At 41.7% G+C, this 24099-nt stretch overlaps 1 protein-coding gene across 1 annotated transcript in view; it reads left to right on the forward strand.

Moving 5' to 3' along the window:
- Positions 1-9955: 9955 nt before the first annotated feature.
- The window catches only part of EPB41L3 (erythrocyte membrane protein band 4.1 like 3), a 188543-nt gene continuing 174399 nt past the window's right edge, over positions 9956-24099 (forward strand). The window contains exon 1 of the mRNA XM_072999605.2: positions 9956-10194. The gene's annotated coding sequence lies outside the window, so the exon portion shown is untranslated. The remainder of the gene's footprint in view (positions 10195-24099) is intronic.

The following is a 24099-nucleotide window of genomic DNA, read 5'->3' on the forward strand; positions in this document are numbered from 1 at the left end:
TGAGACCATAAATGGCCATCATAATGCAAAGAGAGCTCGAAGTCATTCAGGAATAGTTCTAGTTTTCTAAGGTTCAAATATATAAAGCAAAAAGCAAAAGCAAAGTGTTTTGCTTGTATGCCACCCCATAGCACTTAAAGCACTCTGTGCTTTACAATTTAAATAAATAGAAATAATTACAATTTAATTCTCCTGCCAATTTAGCAGTTTGAAAGCATGTAAATGCGAGTAGATAAATAGGTACCACCATAGGGGGAAGGTAATGGTGTTCCATGTCTAGTCGTGCTGGCCACGTGACAACAGAAACTGTCTTCGGACAAACACTGGCTCTACAGCTTGGAAATGGGGATGAGCACTACCCCCTAGAGTCGGACATGACTAGACTAAATGTCAAGGGGAACTTTTACCTTATAATTTAATTGTGCAGTACACACACACACACACACACACGTGAGCTAGGTACTCAGTTTAAGAACTGTATGATAATGCGCACTGTCCTACTCTCACCACTTGCATCACAACAGGCTGCAGTATCTGAAGGGAAGTTTTTCTTGTGCTTGTTTAGGTTGCAGCATGATTGTGCATCCTGATAAAGCAGAGTCTGTTACGACATAGAGATGTCTACATATGTTCAAGCTAAAGTGTATAGAATGTTCTTTCAGATATAGCTATTCAACATGGCAAGATATGAAATAAGTGGGTGGACACAATAGGCACGGCCCTGTATCCTACTGTAAGTAGGACCACACTTTGCAAAAGTTACTTTTTCTGAGTTTGTTAAAAGCCTTGTTGAAATGAAGAAATTCTATTCCCAAAGCACTTCCTTTACCCAACATGCTTGTGATTCTATTAAGAGAGAGAGAGAGAGAGATTAGTCCGGCATGACTTGTTTTTTAGAAACATGTGCAGGTTCTTAGTAATACTTGTGTTATTTCTTCATTTTCATAGATCAGCTATTTAACGATCTGTTCTAGTGCTTACTCTGCTAAAAGAAACACACTATATCTTCTCATATACCTAATTATAATTACTAATTCAGGCATATAGACCTTTTTAATGGTGAATGTGCTTCATTTTAGGGGGGCCTTGTGGTGCGGTGGTTAAACTGCTGTACTGTAGCCAAAACTGTGCTCATGACCCAGTTAAACCCCAGGTAGCCAGCTCCAGGTTAACTCAGCCTTCCATCCTTCCGAAATCAGTAAAATGAGTACCCAACTCAAGGGGGTGGGGTGGGGCAATGTGTAGCCAACATAATTAAATTGTAAACCGCCCAGAGAGTGCTTTAAGCACTATAGGGAGGTATATAAGCACACTTTTTTTGTTTTTTTGCTTTATCTCAGCTGTTTTGAAAATAGTTTTAGTTTTGTAATGGAACTATATTACACTAGCTAATTGTCTGTACTTCCCCCCTCAACAATCTGAAAACTCTAGCATGTCTTCTAGACTATAATTGTTCCAGCCTGAATAATATTTTTGTCCTTCTGATATCAGTTACTACAGAGTAAAGAAGAAAACATTATGCTGTTTAAAAAATAAAAGCTGGTATTCATACATCTAACACAATTGAGCAGCATTTTATTTTCTTCTGTCAAAAATACCAGGTTAACCTTTTCTTTTAAAATGCCAAAGAGATGGGTGTAAACTATTTTTTTTTCCTGGGATATGGTCCAACCTCTAGGGCTCACATGCTGAGGCATCCATGAGCAATGCTACCTCAACAGCTACAATGGCACCAGCAGACAGCCTTTAAGAGCCAGCTCACATGACAAACATTTTTCCATCTCCCAAAATATACATTGTTGGCCATGTGTCCTCTTTATCAAGGATAGTGCTATCTTTAAAAATGTTCTCTGTAGATGGGAAGGGTAAAAAATTTCTACCTACTTAACATTAGTTACAATTGACCTGATACTACATAATAGCTATTATGAAGAAGTGAGAACAGAGGCCATGATGTTGCCTATCAGTGCTCAATCCCTTGACAGTAGACTGAATAGGCACACAGGTAACCTAGCAGTCGTCTGTATGACAACATGGTGAGCTGCATTGCATTCCTAATTAAATCATAGTCAATTTTTCTAAATCTGCTATCAATTACTGTGTATTCATTTTCTAGAAATCTCTCTCCTCTTCCTCTTCCTCTCCTCCTCCTCCTTCTTCTTGAAATATATCAGTACAAGTTATCTATAACAATGGCCACTTGTGCTGAAACCTGTTAGATGCTGCAAGAGAACCAAAGTAATGTTTCTAAGTATTTTATAACTGTTGGAGGTGGGGGAGCTGCATAGAGACATACTAACACACAACTACAATACAATATGCCTATCTGCAAACATTAACATGATGATTAAATTTGAGATTTGGGAGGAGTGCTTTCCTTTTCTCACGTTACTACCTCTGCATAGGCCATCCTATGACACCGAACCTGTAGAAATTCAACTCAGTTTTCCTAGATATGTATATATATATAAATAAGGATAACAGGTTTGTATGTTGAGTCACTGTAAATGCATGATTGGTAGGCGTGTGTAGGCTGAGTCCTAGTATGAGTGGCAGAAGGGTGATGAAATGTTTGGTGCAAGACTGAATGCTGATTTGTTTGTGTGTTTGGGATGTGATGAAAAGTGACAGAAGGACTCAGTCAGTTAGTCAGAAGGTCTGTTTTGAATGGAGAAGAGACAGGAATCTTTGGGAGAGTGTATAGCGTGGAATTTGAATTTTGGGTATAGGAGAGTAACATATGGAGAATTGTGCATTCAAGCTGCAAACAATAATTATGTGCTGTCAAGTCAATTCTGACTTATAGAGACCCTTCTCAGGGATTTCTAGATACAGAGTGCCAAAATATGGTTTCCCATTCCTTTTTGTGAGGGAATATTCTGGAACTGTGCAGCTTCACAAAGGCTACGTAGGTTGGCTCTTTCCCATGGATGCAAAGTGGGGAATCAAACTCCCAACCTTGCTGTTCTCAGCCAGATGCCTAACCAGCTGAGCTATCCAGCCAGCATACCCGTCATCATAAATATCAAATTACCTTTCTCATCCTTCTATTTGCCCGTATTTCCCACAGTCAGCCCTGAAGACAGATTCAAATACATCTAGATAATCTATCTCATCCAGAAACTACAGGAGCTGAGAATCTAAGACATAATCCATTTTCGTGCCCATGAATGGAACATTTGAGAGTGGGTGGTAATTAATCAATACCATACAACTTAAGGAGAGGTTTTTCAGCAACAGTCTTACTGTTACCTCCTCTAAGCCCAATGGGATCCTGCCTTCTCCTGGGAGGCATTCACTATTCCTACTACCTACTCAGCCAGTCTCTGCTGGGTGGCTTTTATAAGACAGGAAATCCAAGGGTGCAATACATACGTGGTGGCTCTCACCTCTCCAAGGTACTAGTCCATATTCTTAGACTGCAAGAACTGAAACTTACGTTTTAATACAGGACAAGCATGGGACAAAGTTACATTCACGTAACCTGTATCACTTGCAGCATCTAAGTTAGAGCAGATCCAAGCAATTTTGTCTGCAAAGTGTTGTGCAAATTATTTGCAGGGGACTATCGAGTGGTTTGCATTCTCCTCTTATAGGCCAGAATTTAATGGGCATATGACCACCCAAAAGAGTTCCACTGGATGGCTCTGCACAGATACAATGGTGGCAGAGAACAATGACTTTGCTGCCACCACTGCCACAGAGTAGGCCCTCCAGTGACCTTTTTAGCCCATGTTTGGTTAGATTCACTCTGAGCTTTCTGCCCACCACCATTGTTCTAGTCTCCACCTCTCATTTCGCCACCTCCACCTCTAAGGCACTCCTTTGACTTCATTCCATGGAAGGACTGGCCCACACCTGACGGTATCTCCTACTGCTTTGCAAAATTCTGAAGGCTACTACCTGATACCCCTCACTGCTGTCCTTCTCATGGAAACAAATTCCTTAAGTTAAAAATACCTCAAGTTAAAATACCTCAAGTTAAAAAAAAAATCCCTCTTAAGAGAGCAGACAGTAACTGGCAACAATGCTAAGGATCATATTCTGGACACCTCCACTATATGAATTAACTAAGATATAACTAATCATCACTCTGCACCAGATTTCAGTGAGACCTTACTGTCCCAAAAGATCAACTGAAAGGGCCTTTGAAGATGCAACAGGGCAGCAGATATACTCTGGAGATGCAGCATATGCAACAGAACAGCCAGCATGTTAGGACCTTACAAGTAAGACAATATAGTAAATAGAAGTAGTAGTAGTTAGGAGTAAGGCTGCAGTTATATTATGAAAAGGAATCATGAGAGGAAATGCGGGTTTTGAAATTGGTAGTAACTTTTTAAAAAAAAATTGAAATTGGTAGTAACATATTTTTTTTTGGTGGGGGGTGCTTCCTTTTGGGAAAACTTTTAAACTGTTTTTAAAATGTGTTGTATATTTGTCAAAGGGGGCTGCATGTGCTTTTTAATTCATTGTTTCTGAGGCTTTGTCCTGTGCCCACCTGCCCTTGTGGAGGCTGGCTCTCACAGTCACTAGCCACCACTGCTGTGATGTCATTATTAGTTGTTGTTTAAAATTTTTTAATTTTTTTTTTTTTTTTGCAATCTGGCATAGCACTAGTAAGACAGAAGAAAAAATTAAAACACATTGGATTGCAAATTTTCCTAAAAGGAGTTGGATAGATGTGTGTGCACGCACACGCACGCACGCACGCATGCGCGCGCACACGCACACACACACACACACACACACACACACACACACACAGAGGGGGGGGATGGCACCAAAGGAGAGGGAGTAAAAGAACCAGCAGTGCCACTCACTGGTGTGCATCCCCTCTCACCAACTCTGGCTACTAGTTTCCTCACTCTCTCTCCTTTTTCAACCTACCGTCTCTCTGTGTCAGGCTTCAGAGACAGCTTGCTGTCCAAGTTGTTTGACTTTTTTTTCTCTCTGTCATACTAGCACTATGCCAGACTGCAAGAAATTTAAATAGTGACTAGTGGCTGTTAGAGGCAGCCAGTGTGAAGTTTGAGGGAAGGCACATCAGTGGATGGCAAAGAAAAACTGAGTAGATAAATGTACAAGATCAGCAGCTTCTAGGTATGCAAAGGAGGAAGCATTTTTCCCCACCCAATCTTTCTCTCTCTGCTGGCTCTCTTTTCAGATTGGACTGCAAAGTTTCCTGCAGCCCAAAACCTATGATTCTAGCATCCATTACTTGACAAATCTCACAGACACAATTTACACCAAAAGAGGCATTCACATATGCCAAAACAATTCAAAACAAATCCGTTTCATAAGCAATTTAAAATAAATGATCCTTTCACAGCCAAGCAAAACACCTAACTTTCCAATCAAGAAACATGCTTCCTAGGTTTAAAAAAGTCATGTTTCCCTATGTGTCATTTAGTCAGCATTTAAAAAATTGATTTAAAACGTGATAAACTCAATTCAAAAATAGTTTTCTCCCCCACATATAACTGAGTTCACTGTTTTGCTGAACTTTGTGCCACTCACATCTGATTAAATACACACGTAATTGGACTATGTGAAAAGAAATTCACTAGAAAATCAAGGAGATAGAGCTGTCATAAGCAAAACTAGCATGATCCACCTCTGGGTTGTGGTTTATCATCTAGGAAACCGGAGCTGCTTTTTTTCCTGCTTGCTGTCAGCTGATACACATTAGAATCAGAGAGATAAGAATTGATCTACTTGGGACACTGGGTGTACAAAGTACTCTGGATTGGATTCAATAGCTTTAAGGTACCATCCAGTCCTCCAATATAGTGGATCCATCTAAATACCTTCACCATGAAACAGCAACTATTCATATTATAGCAATCCATGGGCACTGGCAAAGGGAAGCATTTAAGAGTGTAGGTGGCATAGCTCCATGGAGGCTGCATGAGAGGCAAAACAGAGTCTCCTTTTTTCTATTTCCATTCAGCAGCTGCCCATACTTTTGTGGTCACTTCAGAAATGGATCAATTAATGGATACCATTAACCTTCTCAACATTGTCTCTTTGCAAATGAAAGGAAGGAAGGAAGACAGACTCTGTTCAACTGGATGGTGATTAGGCTATATCACTTGATATAGAAGAGGCCCACAATGCACTAGGAATAAGGGAGGAGCGATGCTCAGGAATAAGATTTGAACAAAGCTCAGAATAGTTAAGGTGTGATCTGACAGAGAAATCGCTTGCATTGTGGACAACTTGCGGTGGTTCAAGCTATTTTCTGGTAAGTGACAAAATACAGGAAATTATGAACCAACCCATCCCAATTATGAACCAATCCATGCCCAGTTCAGACTTTTTTGGTCCAGCAGCAAGGCTATGCTTCTTTTTTTTTAAAGCTGGCCTGGAGTAATTCCTGTATGCACTGAAGGATTGCTTTGAGAGAGATGACTCCCAACAAAGCAACCCTTTCTAACGAGATCAAATAAAATCCTATATCACCATCTGATTGCACCCTTTTTTGCACTACAGCTCCGTAAAACCACAGCTAACACAGCCGTGGCCATGCTGTCTGGAGGAGTCTGGGAATTGTTGTCTGGAAAAGTTACTTTTCCAAGTTCTGAATAGGAAATTATTTATACTGTCAGATAGCAATCCACCAATTCATTATTCATCCCAGTCCAGGGATGGTGATTAGGCTATATCCAAACAGAATCCAAGTATGCAGCTTCAATCAGTTGTCGACTGGCGAGGACAGGGTTTATCTTACTTTCACTTCCACAAATTTAACTGGGAGAAGAGAAAGCATATCTGCTCACTTTCCCAGTCATGCTGACTCTCCCAGATATGTATGTACATAAAACATCTTCAGAAGATTAAAGTAGTGCCTGGATTTTCTGATTTCCTAGCAAGTCCACAAAACAATGGAACAGAAGTAAGGCAACCACTGATCTGTCCTCTGATATTATAAATCTAGAATATGATCCCTAAGAAGCAAGAAACAGCATTTAATTTTAGACAGAGGAGTGAGGGGGATGGATGAAAATGACCTGGGCAGGTTGCTGTTTGTTTCTTTTTATCTCTTTAACTCCCATTACTCAAAACTCACTCCTGGGCTTTAATGTGAATTTTCTTGGTGAATGCCTTCTGCACACATGGGCAAGGAAAAGCACAGAAACTGTGCATTTGATTTATTTTATTTTATTGGTAAATTCTCACTGAAAATCAAATCAAACAAAATTCTCACCCCATCCTTAAGGATGGGTAAATATGCCACTTCTGCTTTCTTTCACATACAAATTTTGCAAACTTTGGTAAACACTGACAGGGAAGTGGATAGAAATTAAATTCTCCCATCTGTAATATAAAGGTATGTGGTTTGGACAGTAGTCTGTAGCTTCAGCTACTCCAGCAAAGAGCCCACAATGTGGGTAGCTGTGTTGACCCATGTCAATAAACCAGTTCTTGCAGTTTTCAGATTCAAAAGTAACAGCTAATGGTTCTCAGCTGTCACAAGACCAAGATACCCTTTCACTTTGGATGACAGCAGAAATAAGTCACAATAATATATCACTGCTATAAAATCTATCCTTTCCCACAGCTATAGTAAGGAAAGCGAAGCCTGGGTTGAAAAATGGTGCTTTCGAATTAAAGAAGTGCTTCAACTCTGTAAGTGCTCATTTCACTAGAAAATTCTGAGTTCAGCAATACTTTTATTGGATCACTAAAATTTTATAGTCGTTCCTAGTGTGGTTTAGTGCTGGGATCCCCAACCCCAAGTTCGTGGCCCAGTACCAGGCCGTGGCATTGGCAGGACTATGGCACGGAGACAGATCTCCCACCCCCTGCACATATACCCCCCCCACACGCACGCACACATGCGCGCGCACACACACACACGCACGCACAGGGCCCCCACAGGTGCCCCACCAAACTGCACACACACACACACACATGGGTGCCCTGCCCACCTGCGCACATACAAATGGGTGCCCCACCCACCCATGCATGGGTGCCCCACCGTCATACACAAATGGCCCCCAACTGGTCCACTGTTGGGGACAACTGAATTGTAGTCCGCAGAGTGACAAAGTAGGACTGTGAAAAACACGGTTCGAATCCTCTCTTGGCCATGGAAACTTTACTCCTTCAATATTTCTCTTACCTTGAAAGCCCTATTAGGGTTGCTATATTGTCAATTTCCAAACTGACAGCACAGCACACACACACAATTTTGCAAAAAGGCAAACTGTTCAATTATTTTGGACTCTTGGTTTAAATGATGCAAAATTTACAAGGATTAGGAAAAAACCCCAGAGTCCATGTGGCCAAATGCACATTTGGCCACATGGCTGTTCGTTGTTCTTGCACACTGATTGCACATTGATAACATACTTTTCCATATTATCAGTTGCTGCTTCTTCATTGTAGGCTGGAGTCTTGAGTTGCCAGACCCGTGAAGAGCTGTCAAAGATAGGACTTTTTGGAGATCACTATGTCACAAGATTGCCATGAGCTGAAAGTGACTTCGCGGCATATAAAAATAACAACTGTGTCAGAAAAAAGTGGATTGATCCACAAAATCTCACACTGAAACAAATGTTAGTTCCTGGAGAGGTCTGATCTGCCCATGGTGACAGATGCCTTATTTACATCACGGCTGTAGTTGGTGCCGCCTCTAGAAAATTCAGCGGGTCCAAAACACAGCAGTCAGATTGTTGTCTGGGGCTGGTCACATAACCCCTCTGTTATAGCAGCTCCATTTCTCGGTACAATTCAAAGTGCTGGTCCAAACCGATAAAGCCCCGAAGGGCTTGCGTCTAAGCTATAGTGGGCCCTCGACTTACAAACGGCTCCACTTGCAGACTTTTCGAGTTACAGACTTCTCTGGCCGCAAAATTTAGGTTCGACTTGCAGCCGGAGAATCGACCTACAGACCGGGGGGGGGGGAACCAAAATGGAACAAAATGGAACCAAAACGGCCAGTTATGGATTAATTGTAGGTCAATGGAGCATTGTAGGTCAATGGAGCCTCGACCTACAGATTTTTCGACCTGCAGCCACCGTTCCAATATGGATTAATTCTGTAAGTCGAGGGTATCTCAAGGACTGCATCTCCCTTCATGAGTCTGCCTGGCTGCTAAGATTATTGGGAGAGGCCTTTCTCCTTGACCCACCATCCTCACAGGTGTGTTTAGTGGGGACACGGGAGAGGGCCTTCTGTTGCTCCTCCCAGACTTTGGAACTCCCTTCCACAGGAGGCTAGACTGGCCCCATCTTTACTGTCCTTCTGAAAGCAGGCTAAGACCTTTCTCTTCTGCCTTACTGCTTTGAATGCATTTTTGGTGTTGCTTTTATTTACTGTCTTTTAGTGTGATATTTGTTTGATCTTTTTTTAGTGTCTCTATCCTTACTGTTCTTAGCTTTAAATGTTGTATTTTAATATTGTAAGCTGTCTTGGGTCTTTTTTAAGGAGAAAATCAGGATGAAAATATTTTAAATAAAATAAATAAAGTGCCATAATATTTCATCCTTTCATCATCTTTTTTGCCTTTTAATTTTGCCCCAAGTAAATACCTTCCTGGGCATAACAGTAGCTTGAGTTCTACAGATCTACGGGGGAACCACCGGAAACTGGTATGCACTTGGAGCCCTTCTACTCTGCAGAGTAAAGTGTTTCCTCTGATGAACCATTTTCCCGGGCACAGCAAGTGCCAAATTTATCTTCATTTTTCTATCTGCTTCTCCCCCCCCCCTTCATTGAAGTGCCTTTTTCATCAGAAGCAAATCACAAACTGGATCTTTAAATCGGGCTAGCCAGCCTTGGGATCTCTTCCGCAGAAAGCCGCGGGTTCTAGACTGCGCACATCAAGAGAAGCAGGCGGCGGGCGGGGGGGGGGTCAAGAGACGAGCCGGGATCCGAGGATGCACCAATGGGGAGACACTTTGGAGAGCGGGGGCGTGGCTAATCGGCTCGGGAAGCTGATTCCCCGGGCGAGGAGCACTGCTGTTGCAGGTGGGGAAGAAGCCGGGGCCGCAGGGCGCTGTCGCCTGGTTGGTTCGTGCGCTCGCGGAGCTCCGGGATTTCCAAGCGCGCCAAAGAGCTCCGCGCCCGGGCGAAAACTGCGGATTGCTGCCTGCCTCGCCCGCCGACGCCCGACTTTTCCCGAGGAACACGAGCCCGGAGAGGGGCTGCTGGTGGTGCGACTACCGCTGTGCCTGGTTTCCCAGGTGAGACGCCTCACTTCTTTTCCCGCGCCTCCGCCCTGAGGGAGACCTTTTGCTGCCCCGTGGCTGAGTATACTCCCATTGCCTCCCCCTCTCCCTCCCCGGGGGCTAGACCTCAGGAAAGGATCCAACCCCCCCCCCTCGGGTTCCCGCGTGGACGGCTGCCGAGAGCGGGTAACGGTGCGCCGGAGGCAGCGCCGTCCTGTCCTTGGTTTGAGGTCAGAGGGAAGGGCTGAGCAGGGGACAGATGCCACTCTTGCCTCCCCGCTGGGCGCCTGCCCTCGTCCCTCTGCCTCCAGCCGGGAGGTGGAAGAGGAGGAGGAACAGGAGGAGCGGCGGCCGAGAGAGAGAGAGGGGGGGGGAGGCGGTGGAAGATGCCGGGAGGGCAGTCCGCCGCCGCCGCCGCCGCCGGGCTTCTCCGCTGGAGGCGAGCGGAGCTCCGCAGCAGGCGGGCGGGGAGCGTGGTGCTGTGGAGCGTGTGGCCCTCAAGGCGAGCCTCCGGCGGCCGCCGGACTTGGCATTCGCCGAGCTTAAGCCGTCTTCGGTCGGGTGCTCGCTCTCCCCGCCCTTCCTGGGTCGGCGCTTTGCCGGGTCAGTGTGAGTGTGTGTGTGTGTGTGTGTGTGCGCGCGGGAGTGCATAATCCTCTCTCGGAGCATCCCCTCCCCGGCCGCCCCGGCAGCAGCCCCGAGGCGCCTGCCAGCCTGAAAGGCTTTCCTTTCCCTTCCTTGGGCTCCGGTCCGGCTCCATCCGGCACCGCGTAGAGAGCCCCCGGCCCGGCCCTTGGTCTCAGCCCTTCGGGACGCTTCTCCGAGCGACAGGGGACGGCTGCTTGGCCCGGGCGACCTGGCAGGTCAGAAGCCCAGCGAACTTGGGCTCCTTCCTGATCATCCATCGGTGGGATTCAGCGGCTAAACTTGGCACATCAGCAGAGATGGCAGTGCCTAATGAAGGCAGCAACACTTGCGTTTCGTGAAGGAGTTTTCAACCGAGGGGGAAGGATGGACGGATCTGCGCTGTTTGGCGTGTGTTTCCTCCCAAAGGCTCTTGTTTGTTTCAACCCGGGACCAGAGTTCAGACGGTGTTCAGCCCTTCCTGGTGCGTCAAGGAGAGAGTGGCCCTAAAACAGCTGTAGTTGCCCGCCCTGGGAAAGGAAAAACAATTCCTACTCTGCAAGAGATTGAACGTTACTATAGAATGAGGTACTATGGAATGACAGGGTGTGTTTTCTCCTCTCCCCATATTTTTTAATCTACTTTTCCTGTCTCTTGAACCCACATGTTTAACTCATATATATGTACTTTTAAAAAACTTTCTATGCTGTCTCTGTATAGGAGGGAACAGGATAATGCCCTTTAGAGTTTTCCTGCTTTGTCATTTTTTTCTTATTAAATCAAAGAAGCATAGGATTGAAACAGGCAGCTTTCTTTGCTCTTAGCAGACTTGCTGGCCTTGTCTTGGATTTGAATGTGATTTTACTACACACACAAGAGGTTCTTGCTGTCTCATACACAGGGCGAGATCCCTGTGATGGTGCAGAAGAAACCCTGGGCACACAGCAGCGCCACCTATATGAGAACCACATTGGAATGCTCTAAGGAGGTTGGAGAAAGGCAATAACTGAAACTTAAGGAAGGAGAAGCAGCAGTAAGGAACAGTAGGTGGGCGATGTGAGATTTTCCTTTCCAAGAAAAGAAACCTGTTTGCTGGCTTTCCAAAAGCCTGGACTTCTGCCAACCATATTTATTAGTAGTGTGAAAATAAAATTCTTATATGCTAAATTTCTTGAGCGCTCTGTAGTCTTCATGCATTATGAACATATTGGGTAAACAATTAACCTTAAACTTAATGTATGTTTTTATTCCTAATTAAGAAAAAAAAGCACCTACTGTATTTGCCTTATCAAAATATAGAATTCATATTTTTGTACTTCAGGCATGTAATTATTTATTCTGTTTGGTCTCATAGCATGTTCTTAATGTATTACCAGCACCCTTCTTTCTTAGTGTTTTTTTTTTAAACAAAATTGTTGATGTTTTAGCGTATGGTTTACTTTTAGTAGCCACAATAAACAGCTTTTCTTTGTTTCTGTTTTCATTTTCAGCTAACATATGCATCCACCCTTGTTTCATAGACTTTTTTTTTAAAAAAAATGTTAATGTTCTGATACTATTTGTGTTCTTCTATGCAGCTTGATTCTGCATGGGGAAATATGGAGAAACAAAAATAAAAACAGTGAGCACCATGCATTATATTTGCATTTAAACTGTTGTTGTTTATTAATTGTTTCTTTTCCCCACATTTCTCACCACAAATGGGAATCAAAGAATGGCAGAAGTTGGAGAAAACCTAAGTATCAAGCATAGCATTTCCAGCTTCTTTATCTGTGAGGTTGCTGGGAGAGTAAACTCTAAACAGCCTCCTTTATCTCCAGCAGTAATTAGGATTCTTTTTAAAGAAAGATTACTTTGAGTTGTTGGATTTTTTAAAAAAAGTTGAACTACTTCCAGGAGTGCCTGTGTTTTTCTTTCTGTCTATAGAACCCAGTTGTTTCAAACACACTCCCTGTGCCTCCCCTGCAGTTCAGTGACGTTACAGAGAGGGGCCACCTAAGCTAAATGCTGCTTGTCTGAGCATGTTGCAGATATGAGACATATGGTACTAATAGCAGCTGGGCAGTTGTATTTCATTAAGCTAAAGGCAAGGGAAGTGAGGGTCTAGTTATGCAGCAGTCCACTGGGATGATGAATGGCAACCCTAGGAAAACAGGGGCTGGGATTCTCCGGAAAGCTGTTGTTTCCAAAGAGCAGTCCCCAAACTGGTTAGGGTTATAGTGCATTAATGACTAATAATGTTCAGAGTACAAACTTAAGTACCGCATCAGCAAATTCAAAGTGTATTTTTCCAGTGTCAGGGAAGCTCTGGAGGCTTCAGCAACCTTGCAGAAACAACTGATTACACTCATGGACTGTGCTGAACCTAATGTATGCAATTAGATGCGGACCTTGATTAACAGAAACTGTTTTGTAGTGTTCTCTTTCCAAAATGCTTAAAATGTGTGCAGTGATGTACTTTGCAAGCTCTTTTTCCTGATCCAGCTTGCCATCATAATTAAAGGATTGGTGATTATAGCATACAGTCTTATGGTTGCTGTTCAAGATTTCATTCATTCATACCTGGTTAACTTCCTTCCATGTCATCAAAGTCAGCAAGTCCAGGCTTTTTGCATTCATCTTTTAAAGGTTTTATTTTCTACAGGATTCATAGTTTATTTGTTTCTGTACTTCTACAACTCTTAGGATTTCCTTGTGTAAACCCTGTGAAATACAGTGGTGCCTCGACTTACAACCATCTTGATTTGCAACCAATTTGAGTTACAACCAGCTCCGGTCGCAACATTTTGCTTTGACTTGCAACCGGTGCTTTGAGATACAACCGGAAAAAGGCCTTTTCCCCCCAATGTTCCCTCCCTCCTTTTCTGCCCTTTTTGTAACCTTAGAGGTCATTTTAGGTTTAAAAAAGTCTCCCCCAGTGGACGGATTAACTGCTTTTGCATTAGTCCCCATTTTTAGTCCCTGATGGAATGGGTTCTTTTTTGTTTTTGTTTTAGACTCCAAATTCCCCCCAGCATCATTGTCCTCTCTCTCTCTATCCTCTTTTTGTGCCTAAAAGCACAAACCTTTGTCTTAGAGGTCTGTGTAGCCCAGTGATGACCTTATTTCTTTCCTCGTTTCCCCATTGTTCCCTCCCTCCCTCCTTTCCTGCCCTTTTTTTAACCTTTAAAAAAGGCCAGAACAGATTAATCACGTTTCAGTGTATTCCTATGGGAAATGGTGCTTTGAGTTACAATCAACTTGAGTTACAACCATCATCCCGGAACAAATTAAGTTTGCAACTCAAGGCACCACTGTATTGGTTCAGCCCAAATGGATGGGACTAGGAAAGAACAGGGCTGTGAGTAAGAGATTTGTATCAGAAAGAGCAGGAGAGCTGAAGAGTCTGGAGCTGCTGTTGTCTCTTAGACTGCTAAGGCCCTTGCCAAGTTGGTCTAGGGTTTTGTGCAGAGCTGATTCTCCTGTGTTATGGGAGGGAGATATCTTGACTTTTTGTCTGAATTTGAATTCAAAAGGACACTTGAACTTTGCAGTTCTACAAAAACATCTGTATTGGTGATGTTGATGAGGACTTGGGTGCACAAATTGTAGCATTTTGTTATAATTGCTCATGTTGTCTGTTAAATAACTGAATAAAAAGAGACTCAGTTTGTGAAATTGTGTTTGCAAGGTTCATCAACATGTATCTAAATAAATAGAACTCAAAAGTGTTACATTTGCATTTACTGATGCCACTCTTTTGTGACTAAATGGCTACATATGGATCCACATTCAGGAAATTGCATTTGCTGTTAGTATTTAAGATAATAAATGAATTTCAGAGAACTTAATTTTCTAAGAGATGGTTTTAGCCACCTTTGTGGATGATTTATGCTGGCAACTAGAAAATGTCTGTCCTGAACTTGGCAGCTTCTAGGCAGGTTCTGATACCAATCTCTAACTCACAGCCCTGTTCTTAGTCCTATTCCTCTGTGCAGTGGGACTAATAGGACTTGAAGGCATTGTGTCATTGTGTCACTGGCCCTCCCTGGAGGGATGTGTGTAGAAGGTGATGCCAGAGACCTGTTTGTGGCCACTGTGCTGTTCTCTTGAAGAATCAGGTTTTCAGCTTAGGTGTACTTTTAGACTTAGTCTCAAACCTGGACACCTAAGTTTCAGTGGCAGTCAGGAATGCACTTGAAGAACCGAGATTAGTGCAGCAACGGTGGGTTCTGGTCATAGCAACACATTATTCTGAGCCAAACTAGATGATAAAATGTCAGTAGAAGCAGGGGCTGTCTTGAAAGGAAAAGATTGGTTATTCTATCACAAGGCTGCCACATTTGACAAATTAGCCTGCTTTTGTTTTGAATTCCTCCTGTCCAAATGGCATATTGACTCCATGTGAACCTATTTCCATTATTCTGAATTGGCAAGTTTGTGCAAAGCCAGAGTTTGGGAGAAAGGAAAGCAAAGCGGGTTCAAGTATGTCTGGGAAAGGCAGGCAGCAGAGGTGGAGAAAGAGACAAACTATGTGTGATGGTGCAAATGGAAGAAAAGCAGCTGATCACTTGCCAAAGGCAGACAGATACCCTTTGCACTCCTGTTTGGCAACATTTTGTGTGTGTGTGTGGGGGGGGAGACAGAGAGAAGGGAGTGGGACATGCAGACAAGGAGTGTGTGCAATTATCCAACCCCCCCATATCATGAGTGGAAACAAAAGAAAGAATCCCCCCTTTGTGTCTGTTGTACACACAAACACACACAGATGGGAATTGCTTGGAGTATGCAAAGCAGATTAAAATGCAAAGTGTGTGTGCATCCGAGAAAGAGACCTCCCCAACAAGATCTCTGTGTCCATGTAAAAATAAAAGAGTCTCTTAACACGTTGCTGAGGATCCACACATACCTCTCCATTCCCACTTTGCCTTCCAGCCATGCTTGCCTTTTCCACCTCTCTTTTGCATGAAACAGACAAACTCCCATGTAAAAAAGGAGAGAAAAAAGAAGAAATCATTTTGCTTTCTAGCACTGCTTGCCTTTTCTACCTCTCTTCACCGTGGTTCCAAATTGCAAAGTTGTTATCTACATATTGGATGTTGAGGGTGTGAAGGGTGCCGAAGCCAGAGCCAGTTTTTCGAAATGCTCCATGTAGAAGTTTGCTATAACTGGGCTAAAACAGCACAGAGAAGCCATTGAAATCCATAAACATAAACAGAACTTCAACAGGAAAGAAGAAGGCCTAAAACTAAACAAGGCATGGCGCCCCATTCTGAAAAATACAACCTGCAAAAGGTAAACAAACTACCCAGCCACAAGGGCCAGGGATCATTGCACAAAAAAGACCATCTAAGGACACCCATCAATCACACTGACAGATAATCTCCCCTTCCCCTCCCTTATCACAACGAAAACATGCTGATTACCCTATCTCCTGAAAAAAAGACAAAAGCTGTTTCCCACAGCTATAAATACTCAATTATTCAACAAACACCAACAGAGCATGGACAGAGTTCCTACTCCAGTCCTCTGAAGATGGAAGCCACAGAGACTGGCAAAATGTCAGGAAGAACAACCTTCAGAAAATGGCCAAAGAGCCTGGAAAACCCACAACAACAGTTTAAAGGACTTTTTGTGACTTGAAGAACATGTGATTTTGGTCTAAGCTGTCTAAAGGACTGTATTTTCCCTTAGCCAACTATCTTGGTTTTGAGATCTTTGGTGAAGGCAATTCTATCAATTGTGTCACCCTCAGATACACATTTGATATGGATTCAAAGGAGAGCTTTTTTTGTGTGTGCCCATTCAGCTTCATTTCTTCCTTATTGTCTCTCTGTCAGCAAAGAAATACCTTTTTACTCTGGCAGATCTTTTGCAGTTAGACTGGGCTATAAACACTACTTTTAATCTAGGAAGACACTGCCTTTTTTGTTTTGTTTAAATAATGTGCTGTATGTTATTAAGTTGTATTGCTTCATTCATTTTGTTATTGCTTGAGTCTTGTGTCTTGCAATAAATGTGAGGTAAATTATTACTGTTAAAATAACTTATGAGTGTCAGGAGCAAGAATATAAAGATATAAAGATGATGGTGACAAGGCTGTCATGTAAAAATTAACTTTTTAAAAATAACATTTTAGTATACTCTACATTTCATAATAATGAATAATTAATAATACTGACAATTCAATTCTGACTTATGGCGACCATTTCCAGACACAAACATGAAAGTGACACGTGGAAACTCTAAAAAGCAATTTCTGTGGTCTCCATTTAGCTTCTGAGTACCCATACCTATAGGAATGGATACATGATTATAGAAAGAGATATGGGGGTATAATAGGGAGAGTAAGTTAGTGCTTATTGCTATTATGTCCAACAGTGCCAGAAACTTTCCAATCAGGCAAATCACTGGACTGGATTGTAATGCTTAGGTTCACCTGGTCATTGGATCTGTGCAGCAATGGAAGACCTATATTTGTATGCACTCAAGACTTTTGAATTTCTTTTTGGTGGTCTTTATTTATCATGTTTACCCCCTGTCCTTTTCCAGGGAATTTTGAGCAGCATGATTAAATGGACAAAACATGGCCAGCCCATGAGTGTCTTAACTGCAGACCTTGCAAGTTTAAACTGAACAGTCTAATAATTACACCAGACTGGTAGGGGGCTTGGAGCAGCATTTTATCAACCAGTTTACAGTCTGCCTCCTCTGCCCCACTCCCTTACAGCAGTTAGGTTTGGAAAAACAGGCATATCATCGTACAGCTGCAAGGCTCTTTGGAAAACTTCCCATTGACTGTAAAGGGAGGCTTTTTCCGACCATAATTTCTGTGCAGTGGGATCCATGGAGGGTGTGAAAGTGGAAGGGAGTGCGTGGATGGATGTTTGTGAATGGAGTATGTATGTATGAGGCATTGACAACATGCTCTGTTATCATGGAGCTTCAGAAATGTTGATGATGGTGCCACTTGAGAGGAAGACGGTTTCCTAGATTTTCTATGAGGGTCAGTCTACATGGATATGACACCCTCACCTCTTTTAGTTAAATAATCACATCACAAACTAAAGCGGATTTCACATCTAATCAGAGAGCAGACAGGCTCCAACAATTTTGGAGTAACAATAATGATTTAAAAGAAAGCTCTGACTTCATATCAGGCAAAAACAAAAGAAAAATAAATAAAAAGACAAAAATGTTGTGGCACTTCAAGATCAGTATTTTACATGCATTAAAATTATATAGGTGTGCTTACATGGAAAATACTTCTTGAATTTTGATAGTCCTATTTTTAATTTTACTGTCATTGCTGAGGCCATATGTATGCAATGCTTTTCATTTCCAAAATGCTTAGAATGTTTTATAGTAGGCTAAAAATAGGCTTCATTATATGCTCTTGAAACATAGCCATCACATACAGTATGTTGATCCCTGTAAGCTGAACATAATAACATCTTTATAAATAATAGCAGAAGAGCTTTTTTATTTAAGAGAAGAAAAATGAGAGCAATGTTTTAACAATGACATATTCTAACCATAAATTACTATTGTTCCTGATGAAAATGTTCAAAAAGATTGACAACTGAGCTTTAAGCAGCATTTCTTTAGTCCATACAGTGAGTTAAAAGAGGCCACAAACATGCAGTTTGTCCAAAATCAACAGAGATTCGTTGGTCTAACTGAGCAGATGCCACTGCTGAATAATCCTGGTAAGACTGATAAGAGGTTTAACGACATAAAATCAAACAAAGAATTGAAAAATGACAGTGACGTTGGTATAGTGTGGCTGGAATTAACACTTTTAGGTTTCTGACATATCCTACCTCTGGTTATGAAATCTGCTAGAATTCTTCCCATCTTTCTTTCAAAATCTAATTTTGAATATTTCAGCGTCATAACCGAAAGAGGCTTCATATGCTATTCAGTGCCTTCCACAATGTGTTGGATTGTGTCCAAAATCCACAGTGCTTTAATATAAGTCACCTCTCTGTAATGTGTGTACAGTGGTGTGTAGTGAAGCTAGGGCTGGCAGGTTGTGCTGGAACATATACTTAGCAGAAATTATGATGTTGTCTGTCTCTCACAGTTTCTCTGACCCTTTGAATTTAACTGGAATTCTTGCAATACATGGAATAGATTTCCTAGGAACCTTATGTTGTTGGAGCTTTTTCTTACTAACATATAGCATTTTGAGATGGCTAGTCTTGAATGAGCAATTAAAAACTATAGATTGGCATGAATTAAAAAATGAATCACCAAATTTGTCCAAAACTTGCAAATTTGTCAATTCATATTCATACAAATCAATGCCCCAGTGAATATGAATCAGTGAATTTTTAGTGATATTTGATTCGTTGATTCATTTTTTGTCATATAAAAATCGTAAATTCAACTTTGATAAATCACAAATCAAAACAAATCACAATTTTTCTGATTCATGCCTATCTCTAATTAAAATCCATTTGCTTTACAAAAGTCCTGTTTCTGGTACAGTTAAAAATGGCAAGAACTGGTTTGTTGGTGTGGATCAACATTGGTGCCTGCATTTTTCTTCTCCTTCTTCTCTTTCTCCTTCTTGGGGTGATTTTAGGGACTGTCATTATTACTGCCTTTTCTTTACAAAGGACAACTGCACTACTCTTTGAGTCTAAAAGAGACTGAGGCCACAATTCTGTACTGATGTACATCAGGATAACTGCTATTTAACTGAATGGGAAAGGACATGAAAAGAACCTCCTTGAAGAATGTGAGGACTGTGAGCACATTTTCCCATTCCTTCCACTCTGAAAGAACCATTGGATCACGTTTAACCTGAGTAAAGAAAAACTAAATGGGACTTTCCTCAGAGCAAGTTATATATGGGATTGCAAAGTAATCCATAAAATTGTGCTCCAAAATATTCTTTCTTTCTGAAATCTGATTTAAATGCTATAGGCCTGTTTGCAATTGCTAATTCCAGATAGAGTAGATCTCATGAATCAATGGGATTTGTGTAACTTAATCATACACAATAATTCTGCAGTACATCAAAAATAAAACATCTACAAATGCAGTATTCAATATTCAGTCTGACTCTTAAGTTACTCACTAAATTTCATTTTTGGATCACAGTTTAGTGACTGTTTCCTCCTTCTGTTTTACCAGTCTGCATATTTTATGCTTTTAATGTTGCCATATGATTCATTTCTCATGTAATCACTCTCACATCTTTTATGCATAATTTAGATGGGTAAAATATGAGTCATGTTTGGAAACAGTCCAGAGCGTTTATCACACTTTTACCTGTGATGAAGAATGATCCACCAAATACTTTAATAAAGATAGCTCTTTTGTGAAGTGGGGTAGTGTGCTGCTTCTCTGGCCATCAAAGAATGAGAAAAATAATGTATCTTAGGCTGTTAACACTGTCTTTCAATAATAAACATCTCAGCAAAAAAGAAGTGGAAGGTGTGCTGATTTAAATAGTTCTGCTATAAAAACAGAGTATCCGCTGTGCTCCAAAATATTCACGGCTAACTTGATGCCTGAAGAATTGTAATTTCAGTGTCTGCTGAAGAAGTAATTGTCCCTAAAATTGCTGCATGGAGCTGAACCAACATTTTCAGCTTCATAACTTTTGTCATACAGAAGTGGAGAGGGTAAGAACTGGAAGCAGGTAAAAGAAACTATACCAAAAAGGAATTGCATTTGTTTCCCTCCCCCAACCTCCCAAGCTTGTAAAGAGCAAAGTGGATGTGCTCTGTCTGGCACATTGAACCACTCCGGTCATGCAGAAAGCACTTTTCACCAGTTCATGATCAATTTCACAACCTGGTTTCAGCTGAAATACTCAGGGAGGTTCTGTGCTCTTCATCCATACAACCTTTTGTTTGTTTGTTTGTTCCTTAAAGTCTTAATGCACACCCCTTTTTATGTTACTGGGGAAACAAAGCAGCCAGTCACTTTCCTATCACATTTGCCTGAAGCTATGACATTTTGGGCAGGTGTGTTATACATTCTTAGTACTGTACTGTCTTGTTAATTTCAAGGGGTCTGTTAGTACCCAAGATTTGACATTTGCTTTCCCCCCCAACTCCCTGGCCGGTACCCTACAGAGAGCCTCTCCTGAGAAGAAAGTAGTAACATGGAATTGTTCTAGTTGCACAATACTCACCATTACACAAATGAACAGTTTCTTTATGGAGACCATCACTTGCATGATGACAAGACTCCTGCAAGCAGCACAGCCCTGCATTTTTATGGTGGCAGGATTTTCTGTTTCAATGAGTTCAATAGGATCATTTGATGAGCCTATTCAGAACAGGGGGAAGTGAAACCAATGTGGAGATTATATCAGGGGTCTCCTATCAGCTGTCCTTAGATTGAAGAAGCTAATTGGATGAGTAGTGAAACATTCTAACCTAATAAGAAAGAAGTCCAGTTGCCATGGCTAAACTTCCACACAACCTCACCTGGATGACTGAGAATCTTCACAGATATAAAGATACTGATATAAATCTGCTGGATACCTCAGTGGTTTGACTATGTTGAGAGTTTGATTCCCCACTGTTTCTCTTTCAGTTTGATTTCCCACTGAACTTGATGATCTATAGGGTCCCCTCAAGCGATGTAGTTCTAAGATTATTTTTGTGATTGTTCAACTCCAGTGGACTAATATAATTTCTTCTGTTCTGCAGTTCAAATTGAGAAGACATTTCTCTTTCCCATTCTTCCCTATTTAGAAGAATTACTTTCTTCTTGCAAAAGTGCTGTGCCAGGGCATTGAAGAGGACGGAGTACATGCTATCCATACTCCCTGTTGTGGCTCCAGAATACTACTTCTTACTAGATGTAGGAAACCCATGTTCAGGGTTCCTGCCACTTTCTTCAATTAAAAGCAGTTGTGATGCAGTTTTCTAATTCATTATCTCTCTTTCTTTATCGACTGCATTTTCTAACAGCTTCAGGAGAGTGACTTTGAGCTGTAATATGGAAAAAGGGGACATTAACTTAGAGAGTGCTGTAGCGCTGAATCAAATTGTACTCTCAATTTCTGTGGTTGCTTTTTGGAATGTATTCTCCTAAAGCATTAGTTGATCTATAATTAGATTTCCCACTTCACATCTAATTTGGCCCGTATGTATTGGGTAATGATGCTTATGAAGATGTAAAGTACTGTCATTTCCACCTACATAAATATTTAAGTCATCTGGGTGAGAAAAGGGACAAGAGGAAGCAGGAGCAGAATGTGTGACTTAGGGAGAGGGAGAAGTACAGTATTCTGTGCTTTGAAGAACATCCCAGGAAGTTAAATAATAGGCATTGGATTTTTTTTATTTTTTGGATGACAGATCCTATAATTATCCATTCTGGTAGTTCTGCCTGACAGACCCATAACTACAGACACCAAAAAGTATTTCAGCTGGAAAAAAAAAGCTAGCTGGAAAAGCTTCATGACTTAGCATAGGCTTAGATCCACTCTAGCTTCCTATTCAGGAATGAAGCTACCCCAGTGCTATCTGGGAGCTTCCCCCCAAAGTAAAAAGCAACAGCCTGTTACACAATGGTGTGAATTATCCACTCAAAGTTCACTTTGGACAAGGCAGTCTGGTCAATTTCTGCTGAATAATCATTATATTGATACTTACTTTGAACCTATCTAAAAAATAAAAACAAAGAGCAAAATATTAGTTTATAGTCTTAGATGACCTTAAAACTGCAGAGCTAAAAGGAACCTTGTGCATCGACGAGTCCAGCTTTTGTCAAGGAGGCACAGTAATTAAACTACCAAGCTATCCAGTAGTTAGCTCAGTTTGTTTCTGTGATTGGATTCTTTTGAGAAGGGGGGGGGGCGGGCCCGGAGTTTTGGCGGGAAGAACAGACGGAGAAGATGCAGGAGATGTAAAAACAATTGTTTATTGCTTTTAACTTCAGGAATACTGAGACCAAACGGGTCTAACATCTCTATTTCTGGCAATATCTTATAACTCTTAGCTTTAACAGATTCAACATTCTTTCCTTCCTTTACATTCTCCAAGGGTATAGGTTTCTGCTGCGTTCTGTGCTGGTACGGTCAGCACCGCAGACACGGTCCCGCAACATGGATGCTTCACCACTGCCCCCTCCAACCTGAGGAGATAAGGGCTGGAACCACAAGGGATCTCTCTCGTCCCCAAAGCCTGAGTAGTCGAAGCCGCTCCCCAGTTCCATCCCCTCTTGGCTCACCCTGGTCTTTCTTAGGTGGCTCTGGTGGGGTTGGCAATAATCCTCCGATCATCAGGTTAGGGAAGTTTCTCACTAGCTTAGCGACTCTCTCTCTTTCTTCACCAGTCTCGTCTGTTTGTTCACTCTTGTCTTCTCATGGTATCTGTTTGTCCCCTCTTCCCTCCTCCTCTTTTATATCATCCCATCTCCATCCCTCTGACTCCTCCCTCTTTCTTCTCTGCCTCCCCTCTGCGAGGAATACTTCCACCGCTTTTGAATTCCCTGTCCCTTCGTCATCCAACTTAATCAACTCCCCCACCACACATCCTTCGCTTGTTTCTGTATGTTTTTCTGTGGAGGACGGCACACTTTGACTCTCGCTCACAGTTTCTTTTGAATGAAAATGTGACATAGTCACCGCAGTTAGATGAGATTTCAAGTCTCAGTTTGGGGCATCACAAACAGGTGCTGTAGGCATGTTCTGTCTCCTCCTTCTCTTGAAGCTATGGTATTATTCATTGTTTCTTATTTCTATCAAACCATAGGTTGCTGTTATGCTTAAATTAACAAATGATAGTTTGAACAAACCGTCTAAACTACATTTGCAAGCCAGGTTCAAACAGTGGTTTGCCATTTCATCTGAATTCAGCTACTGTTGCTATGTTCAAATAATAACATGTTTATCTTATTGATGAAATAGACAATTATTTAAATTTATTGTTTATTCTTTATCATTTATCATTTATTTATAAAACCTTATTGATACTATTACCCTCTTTCCCAAAAAATAAGACCTAACCTGAAAATAAGCCCTAGTATGATTTTTCAGGATGCTCATAATATAAGCCCTACTCCAAAAATAAGCCCCAGTGAAGTGAAACCCCACCCTCCACCATTCTGCAGCAACCAGAAGAAGATTGCATGACTATATTTGAATAGATGTAGATGGTTGTACTTTAAAAAATAAAACACCCCCTGAAAATAAGCCCTAATGCATTTTTGGAGCAAAAAAAAATAAGACTCTGTCTTATTTTCGGGGAAACACAGTAACAACATATTTATCGTAAAAGCTTTTTACCTCAACAGTTCTTGGAGCTGCTTTCTTACAATTTTTCCTCAAATGGCAATTAGTAG

Source organism: Pogona vitticeps, chromosome 4 (genome assembly GCF_051106095.1).
Source record: "Pogona vitticeps strain Pit_001003342236 chromosome 4, PviZW2.1, whole genome shotgun sequence".
Lineage (NCBI taxonomy): Eukaryota > Metazoa > Chordata > Lepidosauria > Squamata > Agamidae > Pogona > Pogona vitticeps.